Source organism: Balaenoptera ricei, chromosome X (genome assembly GCF_028023285.1).
Source record: "Balaenoptera ricei isolate mBalRic1 chromosome X, mBalRic1.hap2, whole genome shotgun sequence".
In the NCBI taxonomy this organism is placed as follows: domain Eukaryota; kingdom Metazoa; phylum Chordata; class Mammalia; order Artiodactyla; family Balaenopteridae; genus Balaenoptera; species Balaenoptera ricei.
The window spans coordinates 7,106,895-7,134,013 of NC_082660.1; the positions used below are offsets into that span (position 1 = coordinate 7,106,895).

At 45.7% G+C, this 27,119-nt stretch overlaps 1 protein-coding gene across 3 annotated transcripts in view; it reads left to right on the forward strand.

The window, feature by feature from the left end:
• Positions 1-27,119, forward strand: part of TBL1X (transducin beta like 1 X-linked) — a 226,923-nt gene that overhangs the window by 106,981 nt on the left and 92,823 nt on the right. The window lies entirely within an intron of this gene.

Genomic DNA, 27,119 nt, shown 5'->3' on the forward strand with positions numbered 1-27,119 from the left:
ACCTTTGTATTTGGAGAGCTGAGCTTTTCTTTTCGTGAGGTTACAGAAGTTATGCTTCGGAGGGAGAGTTGCTTTGGCAGCCTAGTGAATGGGGAGGGGGGCTTCGGAGCCTTGCAGGGAGGTGGCAAAGCCATGTCCTGACTCTTGTGTGGTGGGCTGTCCCCCCCCGCCCTGTGAGATAGTTGGCGGTTCTTATCCGTGTCTGACACTGTCAAAAATGGGGCTCACCCACGGCCACAGGTGGCTGGGAAATGGTCCAGCGACTCTAGTTGTGAAGGTTTTCTCGTCAGTAATAACGTTAGATGGGTGCATCACGTTTTTTTTCCGTTTGCTGGCAGCGAAGTGGCTTAACAACCTTGTTGATAAGAGGGAACTCATTATTTCGTGTCTGAAATGTAAATACCTTTTTGCCCAAATGTTAATCTTGTTTCAGTTTTTCGATTTAGAGGGTTCATATAATAAATAATTCCCTTGACAGAGTCACTGACTTCATGGCTCCTGGGAGCCACGTGTTAGGTGCCGTTCTCTTCAACGTCTTGCTGGCTTTTAGGAAAAGGTAGACAAACATGAAAGGGAATCCTTAACCATGGCTCAAATTCCTAGGACATCTTAGGAATTGAAAACCCTCAGTGGAAACAAGCACAACTTATAAACTGAGGTGCTTTTTCTTTTAAGTGTGCCAGCGCCCCAAATGGGTTTGGTCACCAGCCGGAGTTTAAACCAGCGCCAAGATTTTCACAGCTGACATCTGGCAACAGTATCCCTCAAGTCTGACTTGTACTGTGCTACATTTGAAACAGTTTACCATGAAATCATGCAAAAAGTGTTGGGGGTGTCCTTCCTGAAGTTTTAGGTAATTCCGTTTTAATTTAATTGTTTACATAAAGTCATTCTCCTAAACTTCAGGAGAGCTAAAAATCAAGTACACAGAAACACTGTGCACGTGGGGTTTTTTTTCCAGTCTGCACTTGGTGACATTTTACCATTCACCTGGGCTCAACGAAATAAATTATTTTGTAAATAAAATCACAAGGAGACTGTTTAGTCTAGTAAGGGACCAGACGGTTGCAGTAGTGACTGGGAGAATGTTGCAGGCAAATGTGTGGCTTCACTGGTGAAGAATAGATGTGCAGTGTTTAAAAAGTGCTGAAAATGTTGAGCTAAAGATGGTTCCGATGTGGCTCCTCTCAAGTTGCTGATGGCTCGTAGGGAAGATAAGACGTGTTTACAATTACTTGTCATGCAAGCCAGCCCTCTAAATACAAGTATCCATAGGAGGCATGGGTCAGCGAAGTGGGCCGTTCACCCTAGAATGGCAGTCCCAAGCCAGGGCGGCTTTGCCTCCTAGGGGCCTATTGGTCACCCTAGAATGGCAGTCCCAAGCCAGGGCGGCTTTGCCTCCTAGGGCCCTATTGGTCACCCTAGAATGGCAGTCCCAAGCCAGGGCGGCTTTGCCTCCTAGGGGCCTATTGGTCACCCTAGAATGGCAGTCCCAAGCCAGGGCGGCTTTGCCTCCTAGGGGCCTATTGGTCAGCCTAGAATGGCAGTCCCAAGCCAGGGCGGCTTTGCCTCCTAGGGGCCTATTGGTCACCCTAGAATGGCAGTCCCAAGCCAGGGCGGCTTTGCCTCCTAGGGGCCTATTGGTCAGCCTAGAATGGCAGTCCCAAGCCAGGGCGGCTTTGCCTCCTAGGGGCCTATTGGTCAGCCTAGAATGGCAGTCCCAAGCCAGGGCGGCTTTGCCTCCTAGGGGCCTATTGGCCGGGTATGGAGATACTGTTGATTGTCACAGCTGGGGGTAAGGGTGCTTCTGGCATCTAGCGGATGGAGGCCAGGAATGCTTCTCAGCGTCCTACAGTGCCCAGGCCAGCCTCCACCGTGAGGAGCCACCCCCCTGGTAGATGCCAGGAGAACCCGCCCCTTCCCTTCGGGGCAGCCCAGAACGTCTGCAGACGTTGTCCAGCATCCTCTGCGGGCGTTACCGCCCCTGTTTGGGAACCACCGCCCTATCAACTCTGAGGCTCTGCAGCCGCCCATTGAATGCCCTTCCCTCTCTTTGTGGCCTCTTGAGTTCAGGGGAGTTAAGCGGTCCCTGGGAAACTGGCTTAATATCTTGTAGGGGCAGAAAGAGAACCCCAGGTCCTCATTCCTCATTGTCTAGAGGGCCACCCTCTGGCACGGCCCACGACTTGTGCCGTAGTCTCTGGAAATGCACACGTTAGCATCTCGCGGTACCCTGTCTGGGTTGCATGAATTTTATATTGTTTAAAGTCCTTCATGGAGGCTGGTGGATGTGTGAAGTGCGTGTGCATGAGACGTGTGCAGGAGGCTGGAAAGTCATCACAGAGCTTTCCCTCTGTGAATCCGAGTGTGGACTAGGTCGTCGCCAAGGTGTATGTAACAGTCCATAACGTGCCCCGAGCAGTCCTGTAGCCGTGCTTTTTTCTCACTTTTAAAGCCGCACGAGGTGCAGGTGTCCAACCCAAGTAGAGAGGGCTGTGTGATCGTTAAGTGTCTCCTTGCAGTTTCCCCCAACCTTTTTAGGGAAGACCTGGGAATAAGCTGGAGGATCCTGAAGCCCCCATGCCATGGTTCCCCTTAACACCAGTCATGCCTGGAGCACCTCATTATAGATGATGGGGTGGAGGCTATATACATTTTTGACATTGATTCGAAAACAGTCATAAAGAGAAAGTCATAAGGGAAACTAATTGTGAGGAAGAGACTAAGACCTCAGTGGATAGAAGAATCGGGAAAGTAAGTTAGAAATACAGATTCAATGCCAATAAAAATGGGGAAGGGTGTTTACAAAGCTTTAGGCTTGAGGCACATCCACTGCTTTATTTTAGAATGTGAGCTTAGCTGTCGATTTCAGAGGACTGAAGTGCCTCTGCCCCTGGACCCTATAGAATTCTTTGCTTTTCATTTTCTTTATGAAATTATGGGAGCATTTTTCCTCCCAAAGATGTTAATCGGGAACAACAGTGAATGCCCACTCTCTCACGGTTCTCTAGCCCACACACATATTCAACCACCCATTGGCCAGAGTATATCTAAATGCCCAAAGTCATAGACACTGACAGAATCCTTTTTTTTTTCTTTAAAGAAAGAAATGCATGATATGCCCAAAACTTATGGAAAGTGTTTAGATCAAGCATCCCTTGAGTCAAGTGTGTGTCCTTTAGGAGTTGTGCAGTGGGATGGCCCTTGGCCTGGCCTGCCCCCCACTGATACAGACTCAGATGTTTTACCCAAGCACAAGCCCAAGTAAGGAGTTCTAAGGCCACCCTAGTCCTGTCTTTAAGCAGTGTTCTCCTTTCCTGCATCTGTTGTTAACTATTGCCACTATTAGGGCTTTACATATTATATAGTCAACATCGTTGTTGTGGATTGAACTGTCTCCCCCATCCCCCAAAGAAAGATATTTTGGAGTCCCAACCCCTGGCACCTTGGAATGTGACCTCATTTGGAGGTAGAGTCTTATAGAGGTAACCAAGCCAGGGAGGTCATAGGGGTGGCCCCCTGATCCCGTATGACTGGTGTCCCATAAAAAGAGGAGATTTGGACACAGATGCATGTGAACATGAAGATGCCCATCTGCAAGCCAAGGAGAAAGGCCTGGAACAGATTTTCCCTCCCAGCCCTCAGATGGAACCAACCCTGCCGACTGCTTGATCTCGGACTTCCAGACTCCAGAACTGTGAAGGAATGCGTTTCTGGTTAGCCGACAGCTTGTGGTCCTTTGTTATGGTAGCCCTATGAAACAAGAAAACTGTTTGCCCTGTGAAACTAGTACATTGGCGCTGGTCTTTCCATATATTTCAGTCCATGAAACGAACCTGGGACTTTTTTGAGGAAAAGGAACATTGTAATGAAGTTATCTTGATTCCTTCTGCAAAGGCCATATTTCCAAACAAGGTACATTCTGAGGTACTGGGGGTAAGGACTTCAATATATCTTTTGGGGGAAACGTAAGTCAACCCAAAGCATCCTGAATGAGAAGGTTCTGTTCTCTCCTCCTACACACTCACCTGGTTCGGTGGAACTCCCCAGCTGGAGTTGGTGGGAGGGTCTTTCTCAGCGGGGTAGGGTCACTGCAGCGAGAAGGAGGGGGCCACAGAGCAGATGGGGTCTCGTTTGAGGCGGTGTGCCGTGAACCCGTGAGTTTGTGTGGAGAGGTAACTTGATTGTTTTCAGAAGTGTTCTCTTGGAAGCCTCGAAACTTCTCATCTTCATCCTCCCCCGTTTCCTGTGATGGCTCTGGCCACATTGCTACTTCCAGTGCAACTGATTCAATGACTTGTTTATAATTCAAAATTCATTTTGGAGTATAGGTCTCCCCAGAGCTAAAAAAAAATGGACACCCATGAATGTGTTACAAATTTTGCTCATAGAAAAGAGTATATAACCCACAAGCAATATCTTGATTGGAAAATAAAATACCTCATATGTTGGAATACAAGGAAAAGAGGGTTTTTTTGTTCTCTTAATCTTTATCATTTTAGATGTAGCCATAACACTAATTCATCGTGGATGACCAAGCTTAGACTCTTCCATGAATAAATTGGGGGGGAGGGGTGTAGAAGGATGCACGCTGGGAGGAAAAATAAGTGTCTCCATCACGTGATGGATGATGCCCGAGCACTCCTGGACGTTAGAGGTGGAAGGGAAGCAGAGACACTGACAAGTACCCAGGGTTTTATTGGGCCAGAGCTGGATGTGAGTTTCCAAGAGTACTGCGGTTTGTACTGTCAGGCAGGCTACTGATAGGGAACTCTTACTTAGATTTGGAATTGAGGCTCCCACCCGCAACTGGGGCTCCCTGGTGGGAAAGGGAAGAGTAAAAAACTCTCTTGGGTTCACAGGAAAACAGTAGGTGTTATGAAGAATTTAAATGTGCTTCCTCCTACCAGCCTCTGGTTTCTAGGAGCCGATTTGGTCTTGGTGAGGATGAGGAGTTAGAAGATGGGGCCCAGTTTTCCTGCACCACCTTGGAGCACAGGGCAGGGTGGTTAGTGCCACTTTGGAAGTAGCTACAGGGCCGTGGTTCCTTTAATTAAAGATCATGAACATTGGACTTCTGGGGTATTATTGAAACTTCCAGTTTGGGGGGAATCTTTATAAAAGGAAGAGGTGCTCCTATGTGAACCCCACAGAAGCACTGGAGAGAGAGTGGAGGAACCAGTGAGAACGCCTGTTCAGTCTGTGATTCTCTGCTATATGACTGTACTAAACCTGCATCCGTGGTGGGAAATCAATCTTTGGCGCTGCTGTGTCTCTCTCTATTGGATCAGTAAAGCTCCCCAGGTCTTCATTTGCTTTTAACTGCTTCTGATGGAAACCCAGCAGGATGTCACAGCTTGGAAAAAGTACCAGAGAGCATCGTTCCTTTGTAACAGAGAAGAATACTCACTTCTCCACTTAGGTAACGTTGATGAGCATTTCTGACCCCAGTTGGAAATACTTCTTGATGGGTATTTGAGTCATAAAATCGAAGAGGCCCAGAAGCCTGCCTGTGTTGTTCCTAGATGCATGGAAAGCCATGCTTATTCCTGCGGTGTTTTCATAATATTGTATCTGAATTTAATTCAGCGCAGCCGGTACTTACTGAGCCTCTCGTGCGGATCAGGCGCTGTGCTGGGCACGGGAGGTATACCAAGAAATAAAACCTCAGTTTATCATCTGATTGGATAGGACAGGCCTGAACATGGCCAGACCCCTCAGTAATGTTGGAGCAGAGAGACGGGTCTTCTTTCTTGCTAGAGGGAACAAACCGGTCAGGGCACGTGGGCTGCGTTACAGGTGCTCAGGGGACCACTGGAGAGTTTGTTGAATGGAGAATGATGTAACAAATGGAGAATGATGTAATTCATGATGTAACATGTTCTAGGGCGTTACCTTTGGCAGCGGTGGGTCTGAGTCTCTGGGGTGAGCGCATCAGTGACAAACTGTGGCAGAAATCCGGGGGGCGTTCAGGGCCTGGAGGATGGCACCCCTGCCCCTACCATCGGCCTCTGCCAGCCAAGCTCTGTCCTCACAGTTAGACCACCACGAACATCTGGGTCAGGTAGTGCTGGGGTTCTCGTGGCCACGTGTGGGCTCCATGGAGTTTGCAGGAAGGGGGTGTGGGTGAGGGCTGGCCTCTCCTATAGGAATGTGCTCCTTGGCTGGTATGTATAGGGTATTTTATCATGTGAATTGCAAAGGTTGGTGACAGCTGTCCAGCTTTGGGCAGCCTCTGTAAGGACAGAACTTGTTTCTGGAAGCTAGTAGCAGACACAGACCCGTTCACTCCCCCTAGAAGTGTGACGTGGGCATGAAGGTCGTGTAAGGAAATAATAAGGCAGCGTGATGTCCTCCATCCGGGACCCCCCATTTCACGTTTCTGGGATCCCGGCTCCTCGTTCACTCTGCTTCGGGCCCCTCTCCCACCTCTGTGACTGGGGTGGTGAGGGGCTGTGGGGTCTCGGGTGGGCAGGAAGAGAGCCCAGGGAACCATGTGCAGGAATTGCAGCCCTGGCCCACTGGTGTGTGCTCAAGTGAGACAGAAATGCTGGCTGTGTCCACGGGAAGTCAGGTGTGTGATCACCCCGTGATTGCGTTTTCCTTCTTTTCGTCGTCACACGCAAATGCTGTCTTTCTGAGAGAGATGGTTACGAGCACGGCAGTATTCTGTGCTGTGTGTACTTCTCATCTGTAGAACGATCTGGAATGCCTCGTAATACTGTTGAAGCTCAATGAGGTGACTTCAAGGCTGTGAAGGATACAATTGATGATCATTACGGATACATTTGTCTTCAGGTTCCTTTTCTTCTGCTGTAGACTGGGAGCCTTAGCATTTCAGCTTGTCTTGCCACCAGTTATCTGGTTTCCTGACCAAGGTGAATTGTATCCTTGGTAAGCCCTTCCTGTTGGTTCTGAGAATTCCTGGCTCAGAGAGCTTTGTTGTGAAATCGAGTCAACAGCAGTGACTGGTCCTGGATTTAGAGCTCATCTGCTTTAAAATATGTAGCTTTTGGGCTGTCCTGGTGGCGCAGTGGTTAAGAATCCGCCTGCCCATGCAGGGGACACGGGTTCAAGCCTTGTTCCAGGAAGATCCCACATGCCACGGAGCAACTAAGCCCATGTGCCACAACTACTGAGCCTGTGCTCCACAACAAGAGAAGCCACTGCAGTGAGAAGCCGGCATGCCACAACGAAGACCCAATGCAGCCAAAAATAAATAAATAAAATAAATAAATTTATTTAAAAAAATAAAATATATAGCTTTGAAGTTGAATGTTAACATATATATATATTTTTTTTTAATGTAGATTTTGTTTTTTTTTTAATTAATTAATTTATTTATTCTTGGCTGTGTTGGGTCCTCGTTTCTGTGCAAGGGCTTTCTCCAGTTGCGGCGAGCGGGGGCCGCTCTTCATCGCGGTGCGCAGGCCTCTCACTATCGCGGCCTCTCTCGTTGCGGAGCACAGGCTCCAGACGCGCAGGCTCAGTAGCTGTGGCTCACGGGCCTAGTTGCTCCGCGGCATGTGGGATCCTCCCAGACCAGGGCTCGAACCCGTGTCCCCTGCATTGTCAGGCAGACTCTCAACCAGTGCGCCACCAGGGAAGCCCCATATATTTTTTAAATGGTAGCTGATTAATTTATTAGATAAAGTCAAGAGATGGTTTCTTTCACACCAAATGGATGACGAGTATTAGGTAGAGTTGACTAAGATTTCTTCACCTTTTTTCTCATATATATGTACTCATTGAATTTCCATTCTTATAAGGTGTATACTATTTAATAAATGACAATAGACCGTGTTTTTTTGCTTTTATAAATGTCACGAAATCCTCAATGGTGTTGTCCCTTGTATTTTCTAATAATTGATCCTGGTTGGCTGGGTGTGGAATAACAGAATCCAGAAGTTCGAAGAGCAGACTTAGTCCTTTTTTTCTTTTTTTTTTTTTTTTTAATTTTTATTGGAGTATAGTTGATTGACAATGTTATGTTAGTTTCAGGTGTACAGCTGAGTGAATCAGTTATACATATACCTATATCCATTCTTTTTCAGATTCTTTTCCCATATAGGCCATTACAGAGTACTGAGTAGAGTTCCCTGTGCTGTACAGTAGGTCCTTACTTAGTTATCTGTTTTATATGTTAGTAGTGTGAATATGTCAGTCCCACCCTCCCAGTTTATCCCTCCACCCCCATCGCCTGGTAACCATGAGTTTGTTTTCTACATCTGTGACTCTACTTCTGTTTTGTAAATAAGTTCATTTGTGTCCTTTTTTTAAGATTCCACATATAAGTGATATCCTATGATGTTTGTCTTTCTGTGTCTGACTTACATCCCTCAGCATGACAATGTCTGGGTCCATCCGTGTTGCTGCAGATGGCATGAGTTTGTTCTTTTTTATGGCTGAGTGAGCAGGCTTAGTTCTTGATCACATGTAGAACTGTTTGCCATTGATCCACGTGGAGTCGGCATTCTTTTCAGTCCTGGTAAACGAGAAGCATGAGTCGTTGACTGATATGCCGGACAACTCCTGGAGTAAGTGAAGATCCCTTCACTTTTCAGACATCCTAAAAGGTGAGGAGACAAGAGGGTGAACATATGCACACACAGATACGAGCTGGTTTCTGCCCTTCTCAATAAGCGTATCTTTCTCCTTTTGAAGAGAAACCATTTCAGAATTTTGAATGAATTCTTCCGGAGGACTCATTACTGGGAGGAATGGAGAAAGAGCTCATTATGGTAATGGTTTCTCATCCGTTCTGTGGTTTGGTTGATGTCATAGACCCTGGGGGCCCGGCTAGGCTCTAGTTCCAGGGCCTCTTTTACTGATCTGAAACCCACACATCACCTTGGTTTTTAGAATAATTATCTAGTGATGTTAAACAGTAAAAATTGTGCTGTTTTAAAGGATCTAAAAATGCATACGGGGACATGCGTGTAGATAGCAGTCATATCAACAAACATGCTTTTTTTTTTTAAAACATGCTTTTTTATGTATACATTTGTAGGCAGCATTTTGTCAACTCGGTGACTTGGGATCTTGTACGTTGTCCCTCTCCACTCCCGCCCGAACCCCAGGTTGCTCCCAGGACATGCAGGTGACTGTGGTTGCGCAGAGAAACCACCCGGGTGAGGATGGGCTGAAGTCCCAACGCAGGACCAGAGCCCATCAGAGGGACCGTTTCCTTACGCAGGGATGCTCTGAAAGGCTGCAAGGGAAGCCTTTTTTTTTTTTTTTTTTTAAAGAGATGCATGTCTTTTATTATGAAAATTGCTGCTACATTACAGCCAGCATCCGAAACAGTATTTTAATAAGCACTTGTCTTGATTATAAAGTAGAGCAGAAACCATGATTCTTAGTGATTGTATCGGTTTCCTAGGGCCGCCGTAACAAAAGTACCGCAAACTGACTTACAACAACAGAAAGTGGTTCTCTCACAGTCCTGGGGGCCAGAAGTCCCAGATCAAGGTGCCACCGGGGCGGCCCTCCTCTGAAGGGCCTTCCTTGCTTGTGTCCTATCTTCCGTGGTTTCTGACAACCCCTGACATTCCTAGACTTGTAGACATGTCACTCCAGTCTCTGCCTTCTGTGTGTCTTTGTCTTCATGTGACCATCTTCTTACAAGCACACCCAGTCATTATTAGATTAAGGGCCCACCCTACTCCTCTGTGACCTTATTTGATGAATTCTCTGTGTGTGTGTGCATTTTCTTTCTCTCTCTGTTGTATTTTTATTGACATACAATTGACCTACAGCACTATGTTATTTCCAGGTGTACAACATAGTGGCTCAGTATTTCTGTACATCACAGAATGATCACCACGGTAAGTCGTTAACCATCTGTCACCATACAGAGATACGACATTATTGTTGACTGTATTCCCCATGCTCTACATTTCATCCCCGTGACTCATTTATTTTGTAGCTGGAAGTCTGTACCCCTTAAGCTCCTCACCTATTTCACTCACCCCCCACCCCCTCGCCTCTACAACTGCCTGTTTCTATGAGTCTGGTTCTGTTGTGTTGTGTTAGTTCATTTGTTTTGTTTTTTAGATTCCACATGTAAGTGAAATCATGCAGTATTTCTCTTTGACTTATTTCACTTAGCATAATACCCTCCAGGTCCATCCATGTTGTCACAGATGGCAAAATTTCATTCTTTTTTATGGCTGAGCAGTATTCCTCTTTGTGTGTGTGTGTGTGTGTATACACATTTTCTTTACCCATTCATCTGTTGATGAACACTTAGGTTGCTTCCATATCTTGGCAATTGTAAACAGTGCTGCAATGAACATAGGGCTGTGTATATCTCTTCAAATCAGTGTTTGTGTTTTCTTCAGGAAAATACCTAGAAGTGGAACTGCTAGGTCGTGTGGTAGTTCTGTTTTTAGTTTTGTTTTTTTGTTTTTTTGTTTTTTTTAAGGTGTAGGCTTATTTATTTATTTTATTTTTGGTTGTGTTGGGTCTTTGGTTGTGTTGGGTCTTCGTTTCTGTGCGAGAGCTTTTCTCTAGTTGCGGCAAGTGGGGGCCACTCTTCATCGCGGTGCGCGGGCCTCTCACTATCACGGCCTCTCTTGTTGCGGAGCACAGGCTCCAGATGCGCAGGCTCAGTAATTGTGGCTCACGGGCCTAGTTGCTCCGCGGCATGTGGGATCTCCCCAGACCAGGGCTCGAACCCGTGTCCCCTGCACTGGCAGGCAGATTCTCAACCACTGCGCCACCAGGGAAGCCCCCTGTTTTTAGTTTTTTGAGGAACCTCCATACTGTCTTCCGCAGTGACTGCCCCGGTTTCCCTTCCCACCATCACTGTGTCAGGGTTCCCTTTTCTCCACATCCTCGCTAATAACCCTTGTTATTTGTTGTCTTTTTGGTGATGACCATTCTGACAGGTGTGAGGTTGTGTATCGTGGTTTTGATTTGCATTTCATCTTGATGAATTCTGTCTGCAACAAACCTAGTTCCAAATAAGGCCACATTGTGAGGTCCAGGGGGTTGGGACCACAACATATCTTTCTGAGGGGACCCAGTTCAACCTGTAGTGGTGGCGATTCCCCACACCATCCCACCCCACCCGTCTTCTCCCAGACCCCCCTGGTGTCCTGACGTGGCTACGTGGCCACGCACGACTCATGCCCATGGCCGTTTACAGGGCAGCCAAAGAAATCCAAACCGTTGTAAATTCTTGGTCTTTGATAAAATGAACGAGTCAGTACGGCAGAGCTGCAGGTGCAGTGATCTGTCACCAGCGAGTCCTGGTGCCCAGGCGCGTGTGCAAGCAGGGCGGGCAGCAGCCTCGGCCGACGCTGGGATCGCCTGGGTGGATTCTTTATGTCATGACTTTCCTGCCAGAGGTCTGCAGCTCTCATGGCCCCTCCCTCAGGAGGTATTTTTCGTGTGCTACAGTTCACAGGGGCGTGGGGCCGCTTTGCTGGCACGTGGAGCGCGTGTGGCCTGTGCTCGGTCACGCGCGAGCGGGCCGGCGGCGGTGGGCTTTCTCTCGGGACTGGACGGGAGGGGTGCTGCCCACGAGGCCGGGGTTCAGGGGACGGTGTGGACTGTGGGCCCGCTTGCCTGCTCCCTGGACTATGCCGTGACTCGGGCACCTGCTGTTGACGTGGCTAAGCCCCCAGCCACGGCGGGCGGGAGGCCCCAGAGCCGGCGTTCCCGAGTACAGCCCCCTTCGCGTTCTCACCAGAGGCGCTCGCGAGAAGCAGCACCTGTGCCCTTGGGTGTTTTTGCTGCCTGCAGTCACAGGGCCCTTCCGTGGAGTCTTGCCCAGTTTCCTCCGAAAGAAATTGTCTTGTGGACGAGTCATTGGTACAGTTAGACGTCTTTTGAGACTCTCAGGCTCTTTTCAGGGAAACGTGTTAAACAAACCACACGTATGCTCAGAAATGTTCCGGATTTGGAGGTCTCAGAGCACGGTAGGTGAAACCTTGACCTTGGATTTGTCTCTCTTGGCGGCAGTGGCTTCACGTGGTAAACAGGAGGTCACCTGGGTGTCCCATCAGCGTGTTCACCCCTTGGAGACGGACTTGGGGCCTTGGAGGATCAGCTTGCAGTAGCAGTGTGGGCAACAGGGAATACTTTTTCACATCATAATTACAGCCCCCAAGCAAGATCCAGCTTAATAACTAGAGCCCCAATTAGAGCCTGTGCACATCCATCGCTTCTGTTCATTCTGGGCACTGATGTCAGACTCGTGAGAAAGCCAACCAAACAGAAACGGGAATTTGCATTGGAGGAAAATAATCTAAATTCTGTTATGTAGTAGAAGTAGTTTAAAGCCACAAAGGGGACTCTTTCAGGTAAATCTACTCTTTCATGATGATGCAAAATGCAGCACAGGTTCTCAAGTTTTTATGTCAAGAATTTGCTAAAATAAGTCAGACAAGTTTAGGATTTGCCTCATAGTGAATCAAGAACTTTAAGCAGGAACTTTTCTTCTAATCTAATGAAAAATGCAACCTGTACCATTTGGACATAGAAATGCCTAGCTGAGGAGAGCAAGTGATTTGCTGGGGGTTTAGGGGTAAAAGTATCTGGTTACTAAGGGTGCATGAATCTGGGAGGTAAATGATTTACCCAGTAGATCCAGATTTTACTAAAACAGAACTATTTCATGGTGGCAAGATAGACTATTTGCCGGGTCTTTGTTTGTGTTTGTTTGCATGCTTGGTTGAAGGCAAACAAATGGAATTAAATAATAATTGGCTTGGAGGAGGTGATGGGGGAGCAGATGGGTGGTATTAGTTTCTATGGTACTGTGCTTTCATGTTCACTAATGCACTCTGGTTTCAGCCCCTGTATTAGTTATCTATTGGTGTGTAACAAATTACCCCAGCACTCAACAGCTGAAAAATACAGATATTTATTATCTCACAGTGCCTCTGAGACTCAGGAATCCAAGCACAGATTAGCTGGAATGTTCTGGCTCAAGGTCTCTCATGAGTTGTAGTCAACATGTTGTCCTGGGCTGCAGTCTTTTTTTCTTTTTTTAATTTTTATTGGAGTAAAAATTGATTTACAATTGGAGTAAAGTTTATTGGAGTATAGTTGACTTACAGTGTTATGTTAGTTTCAGGTGTAGAGCAAACTGAGTCAGTTAGACATACACATATCCACTCTTATTTATTTATTTATTTTTTGGCTGCGTTGGGTCTTTGTTGCTGTGCACGGGCTTTCTCTAGTTGCAGCGAGGGGGGGGTACTCTTCCTTGCGGTACTCGGACTTCTCACTGCGGTGGCTTCTCTTGTTGCGGAGCACGGGCTCTAGGGTGCACGGGCTTCAGTTGTTGTGGCGCGTGGGCTCAGTAGTTGTGGCACACGGGCTTAGTTGCTCTGCGGCATGTGGGATCTTCCCGGACCAGGGCTCGAACCTGTGTCTCCTGCATTGGCAGGCGGATTCTTAACCAGTGTGCCACCTGTGAGGTCCCTATCCACTCTTTTTTGGATCCTTTTCCCATATAGGTCACTACAGAGTATTGAGTACAGTTCCCTGTGCTATATAGTAGGTTCTTTTTTTTTTTTTTAATAAATTTATTTATTTATGTCTGCACTGGGTCTTTGTTGCTGTGCATGGGCTTTCTCTAGTTGCAGCAAGCAGGGGCTACTCTTTGTTGCGGTGCAGGGGCTACTCTTTGTTGCGGTGCATGGGCTTCTCATTGCGGTGACTTCTCTTCTTGCGGAGCAAGGGCTCTAGGCGCACGGGCTTCGGTAGTTGTGTGGCGCACGGGATCAGTAATTGTGGCTCGTGGGCCCTAGAGCACAGGCTCAGTAGCTGTGGCGCACGGGCTTAGTTGCTCCACGGCATGTGGGATCTTCCCGGACCAGGGCTCGAACCTGTGTCCTCTGCATTGGCAGGCGAATTCTTAACCAGTGCGCCACCAGGGAAGTCCCTATATAGTAGGTTCTTATTAGTTATCTCTTTTATCTAAATCTCCCAATTTATCCTTCCCCCCCTCCTCCCCCCAATAACCATAGGTTTGTTTTCTATATCTGTGACTCTGTTTCTGTTTTGTAAATAAGTTCATTTATATCATGTTTTTACATTCCACATATAAGTGGTATCATATGATATTTGTCTGTCTCTGTCTGACTTACTTCACTTAGTATGATAGTCTCCAGGTCCATCCATGTTGCTGCAAATGGCATTATTTTGGCTGAGTAATATTCCTTTTTTATGGCTGAGTAATATTCCTTTTTTATGGCTGAGTAATATTCCTGTGGGGTGTGTGTGTGTGTGTGTGTGTGTACACACCACATCTTCTTTATCCATTCCTCTGTCTTGGATAGGTTGTTTCCACATCTTGGCTATTGTAAATACTGCTGCAATGAACATTGGGGTGCACGCATCTTTTCAAATTATGGTTTTCTCTGGATATATGACCAGGAGTGGGACTGCTGGATCATATAGCAACTCTATTTTTAGTTTTTTAATGAACCTCCATAATGTACTCCATAGTGGCTGTACAATTTACATTCCCACCAACAATGCAAGAGGGTTCCCTTTTCTCCACACCCTCTCCAGCATTTATTGTTTGTAGATTTTTTGATGAGGGCCATTCTGACTGGTGTGAGGTGATACCTCGTGTTTTGATTTGCATTTCTCTAATAGTAATATTGAGCATCTTTGTGTGTGCTTTTTGGCCATCTGGATGTCTTCTTTGGAGAAATGTCTATTTAGATCTTCTGCCCATTTCTTGATTGGGTTTTTTGTTTTTTTGATATTGAGCTGCATGAGCTGTTTGTATATTTTGGATATTAATCCCTTGTTGGTTGCCTGGGCTGCAGTCTTTGTACGTGGACCTGGGCTGGAGGATCAACCTCAAGGTCATTCATGAACGTGGCAGTTGGAGGGAGGCTTCAGTTCCTCACCTCTCTGTAGGGCTGCCCATGACCTGGCTTCCCCAGAGTGCGTGATCTGTGTGAGTGTGAGAGAGACTGAGACAGGGAGAGGGAGAGGGGAAGAGAGCACGGGAGAAGGAGATAGAGAAAGAAAGTGGTAGAAGCTATGTGCTTTCATGACCTAGTCTCAGAAGTGACGTGCCATTACTTCTGCCATATTCTGTTGGTCACACAGACCAATCCTGGCCAGTGTGGGTCGGGGCTATTCCAGGGTTCAAATACCAGGGAGTGGGGCTCCTTGGGCACCATATAAGAGGCTGCCTACCACAGCCCTCTTATTTTTTACACCCATAAGTTGGCGTCTTGGTTAGAGAATTACTCATTTGAGTACATAGTCAACTATCAGAAAATGTTGGGAAAATTCTTTAACCAGGTCCATGCCCTAACCTTTGGAGCCATTAAAATGTACAAATGAAGACTCTCACTTTACTACATAGTTAAATAAAAATTATGTACCCAGTTTGTGCTCCTAACTGTATTCTTGGGTTTAAAAAAGTAGTTTTCCTCCCCTGAAATGGAAGCGTCTGTTGAGCCCCCAGTGGGTGTGCCCCGTCAGCTCCCACCTCCTCCATAAATTCACTTCAATCTTCCGGTTACTGTGAGAGTCACTGCTGCCCCTCTACATGGGCCTTCTGCCCCGAGACATGAACGAAGTGTTGACCTTGCCGTTTCAAAATAGGAAATAACTGAATTACCCTTTTTTATTGTCTTCTATGCAAAGTTAATGGGAAAAAAATGAATGAGAATTTTTTCCGAGCTCTTACTCCTGATTTCAAAGATGATGACATCTTTATTGAACTTTGCTCTCGTAGCACTAAAATCGTTCATTCATTCAGCAGGTACTGATGGAATACCTCTGTGTGCCAGGCATCAGCGAGGCCCTGGAGTTTGCACTGTAAAGGTGCAAAGGTAGAGTGTAAGGGCGAACGATCTTTTACCAGTAAGTTAAGGCATATCAGATATAAAGAAATGAACCTGGTGGGTAGTAATTTCATTTTGTGAATTCTGGATACTCGGATTGACTTAATGGATATTTCATAGGATCCCAAGGTTTGAGATTCTCTTGTAGCGCTTCTGTTTTCTAAAAGGCAGCTGCAGTGCAGAGAGAGGAGTGGCTTTCCTGAATAGAGAACTGGAGCTGACACGAGGTGGACCCGAAGGGGTTGGCCCCCAAGGCAGCACTGGCCCCGAGCCAGGTCCCCTCTGTTAGCACCTGCATGGTCAGAAGCCCCCAGGTGTGGTTCATTCACGTGCAGTGCTGCATTGGAAGCCCTTAGCTTGTCCTAAATGTTGCCGGTCGCCTTGGCATGAGCTTGGGGATGCCGGTGTTTCCACCGTTACAGCTGTTGGCCCTCACCCCTGAGACCCAGGGCTTGGCCAGTATCCCCCTTCTTGCTTTAATTTTTCCCTGATGGACTCTCATCTTCCCTGCTTTTCAAGTCCAGCTAAGGCAGGTAGCCAAAAATTCCTCAGGGGGGAAAGCTGAAAATACTGATAAAATAAAGGTTAAAGAAGATGGCATTTTGAATGGTGGAAATGCAACTTGATAGGATTGTGTGTGTGTTTCCTCCAGGGTTGCCAAGGCTAATGATTGGTGATGTGTTGAAGGTTTGCAGCAAGGCAGACTCATAAGTATGAAAGAATTATTGATGGTTTTGCCCCAGTAACAGATGCTGAGCCAGACGGGGTTGGTTTGTGAATCTATCCATGTGTGCCGCTTTTCTACCCAGGGGAGTGAGCCGCTGTGTAGATGGCAGGTACCACGGCTTCTGCTGCTTTCCGTCACAGTTGCGCCGTCTTAGCTGCAGGACTGAGACGCCTCTCCGGGCAAGTTCGTCAGAAAGCATTGGGTAAATCAGCGAATCATAAGAAATGAAACACATAGATGTGGTTTTTAAGAACTTTATCAACTGTATTCCAGACATTTTCTGGATTTACCCTTTTTTCCATTAATCTCCTTTTTCTGTCCCAGGATCCCATCCAGGACACCACATTGAATTCGGTTGTCCTGTGTCCATCTTTCCTTTGGGCTGTGACAGTGTCTCAGACTTTCCTTGTTTTTTGTGGCTCTTATTGTTTTGAGGGATACTGGCCATGAATTTTGTAGAATGTCCTTCAGTTCGGATTTGGCTGAGGTGTTTCACGTGGTCAGACTGGGGTTATGAGTTTTGGGAACGAAGACTGCAGAGGTCGAGCGCCCTCTGGTCATGTCACATCAAGGGTGTGGGCTCTCACATGACTTATCTCTGATGAGCTCAGCCTGACCTCTGCTTCAGGTTGCGTGGGCCGGCTTTCTTCACTATCGAGTTTACTGCTTTTCCCTTTCTTTCCGTACGCTGTTCTTTCAAAGCCCATCCTCAGTAGTGTAGGGGGAGCCGGTGAAGCTTCACCTCCTGGAGATTTCAAGTTAAACTATTTACATGCAGGTTTATTCACCCATCGCTTGATAGAAGGTAACAGAGCCTTTTCTTGGAGTGGAGATCCAGTAATTCTAGTTTGGGGTCACCTTCCCTTACAAACTGTACCCTTGATGCACCCTCTACAGTTTGCAGTATTGATTTCTTTAAAGTGCAGTGGGACTTGAAGGACATTTGTGAAACCACATCAGTGCAGAATCCATCTGCAGATTTACTGCCTTTTCCGAGATCTCTTCAGTGTTGTCCACCCTGCCGGCATTTCCATGATACATTTCTTTTAAGTTAATTTACTTTTGGCTGTGTTGGGTCTTTGTTGCTGCGTGTGGTCTTTCTCTAGTTGCGGCGAGCGGGGGCTACTCTTCATTGTGGTGCGCAGGCTTCTCGTTGTGGTGGCTTCTCTTGTTGTGGAGCACGGGCTCTAGGTGCGCGGGCTTCAGTAGTTGTGGTGCGCGGGCTTTAGTAGTTGTCGGACGTGGGTTCAGTAGTTGTGGCTCGCGGGCTCTAAAGCGCAGGCTCAGTAGTTGTGGCTCACGGGCTTAGTTGCTCCGCGGCATGTGGGATCTTCCCGGACCAGGACTCGAACCCGTGTCCCCTGCATTGGCAGGTGGATTCTTAACCACTGGGCCACCAGGGAGGCCTCATGATACATTTTTGTTTGATGATCTGTCTATAACAAAGCATCCGAAGTAGTTTCAGTAGGAAAAAAAGATGGTACTCCTAGCTCATTAGTTTATATAATATTTGATTATTTTTCATAAATGCAATATGAAGCTCCACTGGCATAAGCAGGTTTGGGACCCAAAGACACTATGGGTTATGAAGCACCCAAGTACCCAGCTGGGGTGGAAAGGCCCTGGGCCTGCTGGAAAGGAAGGAGGCCCCAGCCCAGTGAGCTCCAGGGCCCGTGGACAGCTGTGAGCACGTCAGCAGAATAGACTGCCTTGAGAAGGTCAAGTGGAGGCCTCGTTAAGAGACCTTCTCCTCTGTGTATTTTTAGAAACAGCAAATATCAACCGTAAATATTTAATGTTGTGTTTATAGACTTTGGCATCATAAAACTTCAAAAAGGTGACTCAGAGGTGTTGGCTGAGTGTGTACCTCAAGGACAAAAGAATTTCCCTAGCACACTGCACTGTATAAGGAAAACCATAATTGATATTCTTAGAAAAGAAGTAAATAGGCAAATAGCTGTCTTATTTATCTTATTCATATTCACCAGATGAGGAATTAGTCATTATTCCTTGCTGGCCAGGGTTTTCATAACTCTTTTCTGATGTTAAAAATAATGTGCTGCCTGTAATGAGCACTTTGAAAAAAGACAATCAAGTCCAGAGAGGAAAAAAAACCACTTCTCAACCCACCCATGGCAGTTCGCCATCAGCGTTTTGGTATATTTTCTTCCAAGTGTCTGTATTCATGTGTATGTAACATAATGTATGTTCAGCTTTGTAATACGGCTCTTCCACTTAACCTTACAGAGTAAGCGTTTGATCATCGCTGACATTTATTGAAAATATTTTCGTGCATCTGTGCCATCAAGTGCATGTACTGTAGTTGATTTAACACATGTTGGAGATATAGATTGCTTCCAATTTTTGCTTTAGGATGGATTGCTGGGAATAAAGCTGTAGGGCTCTTGAGACTGATTACCAAATTGCTTTCCTGAAGTGTAGTGCCAATTGTATAGCATTGCCAGGGGATGGGGGAGGGGTGCCGGCCTCTCAGGCAGCTCATGAGATTGTGGTCAACTGAGCCGAGAATGCAGGCACTTCTTTTTTTTTTTTTTTTTTGCATTTCTTTGATTTAAAAAAATGAGGTGGAATATTTCATCTTGTTTGCCAGTCATTTGCATTTCTTTTTCTGTGAATTGGACATAAGCTGCTTTACAGGCATTTCTCAGGTTCTGTTTTGAACATTACACTTTCTGGGTTTCATGTGAATGCCAGCTGTTTTAAAGATTGCGGTGTCAGAGTTTCAGCTAAATGGGCCATTTCTGATGTTTGCCAGGATATTAGTCTCCTGACCTTAGCCAAACTGGGTATCTGCCTATCAGGGCTGCATATTAAACAAGAGTGAAGTCCAGAAAGCAAGAAGGCAAGTTAGCAGATTAATTTGTTACTAAGATTATACCTACATGTACACTTCTGTCATCAACTCTTTGACGCCTTTCCTTAAAGCTGTGGTGTATCTGTGAGCGTTATGACGGCTTGTTAAGGAGAGTTGATGTGTTTGAATGTCACTCTGGTAGGTGGATGCAGCTCATCTTGTATTTCCTAGTGTGTTTATCAAAAGACAGTATCTTTATAGAATGACATCTGTAGGAAAAGCATAGATTCTTATGTTAGCTAATAAAAGATTTTAAAATATATATAATTATAAACTGGCAAGCTTGCTAACTTGTTTCTACTTGTCATTGGCCAACGTTTGTTTCCCAAGGGTGTGTGTATATGTGTGAATGAGTGTGTACGTGTGACATATGTTTTGTTGTGCCAGTGAATTAATTGAATATCTATTATGTGACAAGCTCTGCGCTGTCTTTGAAGCATTGAGCTGGTTCATAATACACTGGGGACAAGGAGGGAATTGTTTGGTTTTTTTAATTGCTCTGAAGTCATTGGCTGTTACTATTCTCTCCTTTCACTGTTTTATAACATCACACAGAAAGCTTTACAAATATTCTATTTCAGTTCCTCCTTTTAGAGTGTTTCAGTATTTCTATTTTTTTTTTTTTTTTATTCTCTAAAGAATGCTTTCCAAACTTGGAAATGAAACTAATGAAAGGGGAGGAAAATGATGATTCAGAAATTAATGATAGAAGGACTTAGCTGATGGTCCAGTGGTTGAGACTCTGTGCTTCCGCAGTAGGGGGCGTGAGTTTGATCCCCGGTCGGGGAACTAAGACCCCGCATGCCTCACGGTGTGGCAAAAAATAAATAAATAAATAAAATAATATATATATATATATTATATATTATATATATATATATGAAAGATAGTTAAAAAGAAATGCTGATGAATTTTTTAAATTAATTTATTATTTATTTTTGGCTGCGTTGGGTCTTCGTTGCTGCGCGCGGGCTTTACTTGCGGCGAGCGGGGGCTACTCTTGGTTGTGGTGCGCGGGCTTCTCATTGCAGTGGCTTCTCTTGTTGCGGAGCTCGGGCTCTAGGCGCGCGGGCTCAGTAGTTGAGACTCACGGGCTCTAGAGCGCAGGCTCAATAGTTGTGGCGCAGGGGCTTAGTTGCTCCGAGGCACGTGGGCTCTTCCCAGACCAGGGATTGAACCTGTGTCCCCTGCATTGGCAGGCAGATTCTTAACCACTGTGCCACCAGGGAAGTCCCTCTATGATAATTTTGGAGTGCAGTGTCTGTCGTTTTATAGCTTAATGGATTTGGCTTCTCAATGGTGTTTGTGTATTTTTGCTCAAAATTATGTTGAATAGGTAAGTCTAGCCATGAGTCATTTCCTGCCAAATTTCAACAGATGAGGTGTAACGCATGGAGAAATGGTCGTACTTCTGTAATAAGGAGTATCTTCTCAGGACTCAAGGTTCTGTTGCCTTTCAGTGTGTTCCTCCTACACGCTAGGCGTGCTCTCGGTTCTACATTGTGCAGCACACACAGAAATGAGGAAGGGAGGGAGCAGCAGGGCTCACTCCCAGGTTCCTTTCCAAATTGTGGCTCAAGGTCAGAGACGTTCAGTTTGAACTCAGTTTCCCAGGGCATATGGGTGCACGTACACGCGCAGTGCCAGTTCCAGCTGTGGACAAATGGAATCCGTATTCTCTCCACCGAAAAATGTTTGGGGCACATAATTTAAAACTCTGCATGTGAACCAATTAAAGAGGAATTGCGTGGCCTGGAGAGTCCCCAGATCCTTCCATCCTGCGGACCACAGCCACAGGGTTTTAGCTGCTGCAGGCTCTCAGACTGACTTGGAAGGGAGGGAGCCAGGTCCTCGGTCTTCACTGTTCTTCTTATACCTCGGCATCCCCGTGAGGTATAGATGGTTATTCCCACTGTACACTTAAGATGCAGGGTCTCAGACAGGTTGAATAATTTGACCATGACTGTGGAAACGAGTAAGGGTTCAGAGCCAGGAACTAAGCCCAGGGCTGCCTCCACCAGATGCCTCCTCTGATGAAAGCGATGTTTTTCAAGCGTTGTTTATGTAGTAAAACACCTCAGGGTTCCAGAGAATTAAAATTGGTTCCAAGACACACTGTGAAGAACTTAGGTTTCTGACCAGGAAATCATTAGTCCCAATAGTTTTTAAATATATTTTTTTGGTTTAATATTTATTTATTTATTTGGCTGCACCGGCTCTTAGTTGCCGCGTGAGGGATCTTTAGTTGTGGCATGCGGGATCTAGTTCCCTGACCAGGGATCGAACCCGGGTCCCCTGCATTGGGAGCACAGAGTCTTAACCGCTGGACCACCAGGGAAGTCACTAGTCGCTATAGTTTTATTTCTTTACTCCCTCTTCCCCGATGATGAATCTCTCTGTGTTATGAGGTCAGTTAGCAGCTTTTAACCTTTCTAGTACGTTGGAAGTGAAGAGGTGAGTCATTCAAGTCAGCTGGTAGCCTGGGATGTAACTTTATATAGCTTTGGGGGTGACGGAACTCTGGTTCCCTAAAGCACTGCCTCACAATGGGGGCCCCAATGTTCTGTCTTACCTCGTGTCTGGGATGGCTGCTCCAGCTCCTGCCCTCACATCACATCCCTGTTCCAGTCCTTGAGTAGGAGTGAGGAGGGGGACTTCATTGCCTTTAAGGGCACAGACAAGAGGTTTCATTTCTGACTTCTGCTCATAGCCATTGGCCAGAACTGGGTTACGTGGAAAGCTTCTCCTTTTGGAAGGGGTGTGACCATGTGCCCACACAAAATCCAGGTGTCCTGTTCTCAAAGGGTGAAGGGGGGAAGTGGATAATGGTAGTCTAGCCGACCCTGTCCTCACTTTAGTGGGAAGGTGGCATTACTAAAACAACAACACGTTAGATGCAAAATTCTAGACTGTGGGACAAGGGTCATATATGGTACAGCAAGGGCTCCTGCAAGGAGCATCCCTGGCCCATCTTTTGAAGCTCAACTGTGAGTACTTCCTGTCTCCTGCCCACCACTTACTCCGGGTTTTAACCAGGTGACTAGAGACCTCTTTCCTTGTGCACGAAGTGGGAATATGGTCTACCCCGTATTATAAGGATTACATGACGTAATGAAGATGAAAGGGAGTGACTCTGTTGCCTTTCTCATCGTAGGTTGGAGGTCATCTAATGCACTGTTAGGAGTTACCTTTTTACACGAGTGTGTGTTGTTCATAACGCAGCCTTCTTGTACAGGAAGGGACTTTGTCTTCTATCTCCATGGTCCTTCCACACCGCATAGCACGTTGCGTAATATTTGCACACGGAGTTCTTGATGAACTTTTATGCTCTTTGGTCATTTGCATTCACTCCATCTCTCAGACTAACACAAATTCACCTAACCAGTAAATGTTTATTGAGCACCTACCACGTGTGTCAGGAACTCTTCTAGATGCAGGGAATATAGCTGTGAACAAACCAGACAAAAAGCTCACATTCTAGTGGATAAAAATATGGGTCCGGTATGGCACACTGGGTGTTTCGGTACCAAAAATGAGTGCGTGTGCAATCACTTTGATATTTGCACTTATGTTGCACTTTATAATGTTTAAATATGGGCGTTATTTAGCAAAGAGCAGATACTAACAGTCATACACCCGCACCCACAGAAGAGGAATACAGTAGAAATGCTCAGTATTGGTCGAATATTTTTAAATTTGAATTATTTGTTTATAATTTTCAGTCATGTAAGTAGACAATTAAAGTTCATTTAAGTTCTTTTTTGTTTTCAACAAATACATAAAATGCCACCTCCCTCTATATAATAGTACTAGGTTGAAAAAAAAGACAACACAACACTCTTTAGTGTTGCCAGTTAGAAAGAGTGTAAGGAAAAATTGATTCCTCCTGGGGTTTGTGTAGAAATTAGCAAACCTAATGATTTTCCCTGGGCATGATCTCTTTTAAGCTACTGAGAAGTTTATAGTCATGCAGTTTGAGTGAAGTGGATAGTGATTTAGAGAAGAATTGAGGTGATTAATAAGAAGCCCCTGATTTTGTTTTAATAACATACTCTGACCCAATAAGGAAAATTCAGACTATATTTTCTTACAGTGGTAGTGCTGTTAAAATTTATGCAGATGGAACGCTTTTATGTATTACTAGGCCTTTCATAGTATTTTGCTTTCCAGGGAGCTTTGTAAATCATTATATTTATTTTTTACCCAGTATATGCTAAATGCTCCTCTTGACCTGCCACTGTGAATTTTCATTCAGTGAGAATCACACTGTTAAACGGAGGTTTATGCCATGTAGAAATTAAGGAGATAAATGCAGATAGACCCAGCTGTGTGAGGTCCCAGTGTGTGATGAATTACTTCCTTACATTTATGGCGGATTTCCATCCCCCTAATGTGCACGTGGGAGCAGCCCCATTTATGAGTGCTTAAATGTGGACTTCATCTGTATGACACCGTTTTGACTGATTGAGCCGTTAAAATCCAGTAGGAATAATGGGATGGGGGAGACAGCATAGACAGCTACAGGACATCATATGTGTTTTATTTGACCAATTTGTTTGGGGCTGAATTGGCTAGATTTGTGGTGTCTGGCAGGTTCAGCTTCTCGTGGCACACATTCTGATGAAATAGTGTTAATGATGGTTGGTCTACTGCATTTTAAATAGATGCCTCGTAAATTCTTAGCCTGTTGATGTATGTCTGATGATGTGGTCTTCTTTTTCTCACCTCCCCCTCCGTCCCTCCACGAAGCCTGCCCTGATAGTGGGCATGGGTTCTCTGGTCAGAACAGTGCAGGACTACATACAAAGTGCCTTCTAGGTCGAGTGGAAGGTTAGCTTCTTTGCGATCTGGAAGGTTCAGACCATCCTTGGGTTTTTGCCTTTTGCTTTTTTCCCTCTTGATGAAGCTGATGCTCTAAATGTTTGTAGTAAATATGGTGCACTGATAGTGGTATTATCTGACCTATAATTCATAAAATTGAGTGGCATATCTACAGTGTTTTTAGTCTGTTAACTTTTGGGAGAATGTATTTGTTTCCCAGTGGGAGTTAACCTGTGGAGAACGAAGGAGTGGGGGCATGAGAGTTATTTTTGTGAGATAGTAGCTTTATTTTTTATTTTTTAAATAAATTTATTTTATTTATTTTATTTCATTTATTTTTGGCTGCGTTGTGTCTTCATTGCTGCGCACGGGCTTTCTCTAGTTGCGGTGAGCGGGGGCTACTCTCCGTTGCCGTGCGCGGGCTTCTCATTGCGGTGCTTCTCTTGTTGCAGAGCACGGACTCTAGGCGCACGGGCTTCATTAGTTGTGGCACGCAGGCTCAGTAGTTGCGGCGCACGGGCTTAGTTGGTCCACAGCGTGTGGGATCTTCCCGGACCAGGGCTTGATCCCGTGTCCCCTGCATTGGCAGGCGGATTCTTAACTACTGCGCCACCAGGAAAGCCCGTGAGACAGTAGCTTTAGAAGAGAGAAGTGTCAAAGCTGTGTGGATTGCCAATCTGTGAGGACATGCTAGTTGCCCAGTACAGTGTGAAGAGTCTTTGAATGCGGGAAAGACAGAAGCAAGATTAAGTTCCTACCAGTAGAATGAAGGTGTTTTACAGACAACATAGGAGCAAAGGAAAAAAAAGGTTCACCTTGTACAGAACATGAAAACTGGTTCCAGGAAGAACAGATAAGTTCCCCAGGTACATAAGGAGATAGAATGGGTTTCTGAATCTTGGCACTATTGACATTTGGAGCTGGATATTTTTGGTAGTGGGAGCTGTCCTCTGTATTGCGGAATGTTGAACAGCACCCCTGGTTTCTACCCAGTAGATTCCAGTAGCTCTCCCCCCAACAGTTACAGCAACCAAAAATGTCTCCAGATATTGCCAGATGTTCCCCCCGGGGCAGGGGCAACATCACCCCAGTTGAGACCCACCAGAACAGATGGATAAATGCCAACAGATGCGAGGATCTTCGGTTCTTTCATGGCAGTGCATACGGCGTACCATGGGAGCCCAAGGAGGCAACCAGCAAACCATTGGTCTTGGGGCCCAGAAGCCTTTTGACTTAATGATCTCTGGGGGAGGTGAGTGTAAGTCAATAAAGGTAGAGGTGGGGGAGGGGAAGGATTAGATGTAGAGGATCAGCATGATGGTTTTTTTTTAGTTTATCATGTTCCGTGGGTATATAGCTCACCTCACAGATAGCTGCATTTAAATAAAATTTTCGTAAATGAATTTGTATAAGCTAATATATTCAACACAGTACAGAATTTACTCATTTCAATATGAATTTACTTCAGATTCCATTGTGTATCCTTTTCTAATATTAAGAAGCTAGTTGTAGTGAAAATACTCTTATTTATGTTATATATTCAGCATTTAGACCCTTGTGTCTTGTGAAGGGGCTTCAGAGTATTGGGGGTGTCTGGAATATTGTGATACAGTGATTTACTGCATTAATTTTGTATTATAAAGTTATAGCCATTTAATTTTGGGCCTTCTCAGAACTCCAAGAAGGGTGAGTAATCACTGGTAACTATCAGAACTTCCTGACATTTGGAAGCACAAATGACTTCTTGATTTGTGCACATTATACATGGATATTTATCACAGGGATAAAAGTAGGCAGTTTAGTATGAAAGGACCTTGGAAACCTCCCCCCTCAATCTGACCTGAGCATTGTCATGTTAATTGGAAAAGTCAGTTAAGCTGGGAATCATAAAAAATGATACGTACACGCCTTACTTTGTTGTTGTTGTTTTAACGTGAAGCGTGTGGATATTCAGTCAGCTGCCAGTACCTTTGCTGTGAGGAAGATTCACCGCCAGGAAGTTCTGCCCTTTGGTCTGACACCATCCACACCCATAGTGTATTTCCTGTGGTTTCCAGTGTCTAGTGGAAACTTAAGGACACCTGCACAGAAATCTCACTTCTGCATCTTTCTGGATTTCCACCTTGCCTTCCACTCATCTTGGTTGTCTTTCCCACACCTGACTTCACAGCATCTGTTAAAATGATTCCCACTGACCCTGTCCATAGAGCATCAACTTCATTTCAGCAAAAAACCAGAAACAGGCTCTGTGTGCACTCGTACTTCATCATGTGAAGTCTCTCATGAAGTGTGTCGTTGCAGCAGCAGGGACAGCTGAGCAAACTTGGACTGGCTTTGGGAGCAGGTGTGTCCGGAGGTGGGGGAAGAAGGGCAGGGGCGGTTCTGAGCGCTGCTTTCCAGCTGTGCACACCCATCCCTGTGTCTCGGGCATCCCGCCTTCAGTTTCTTCTGTGGAGGAAGTAGAAAGCACAGGTAAGTGTGTGTCAGTTCCCTGCGCCTCCTGGTGTCACTTTCCTGAGCCGTGCACGTGTAAATTGGTGCCTGGCTGGCGACAGCAGACAGCAGGCTCATCCACTGGGAGTGGCAGAATCCTTTACGAGAACCTTTTGCCGTTTATCTTTTAACTGTTAGACCTTCCAGCAAAGAGTGAAGCCTAGTAATTATGTATGTGCCGGACTAGCCTGGTTGTCAGTTTTATGTGATGCTGATATTAAACTCTTACATGTAGGTGGCACGGGGATGCACCAGCATCTACTCATAACCATATGAATTTAGAGGGATGTGATTCCACACGGCTTACACGCACACGCTTTATGGTTGTCATTAATGCCTGTTATAAAAGCCCTGTAAGACCTGAAAATGGCAC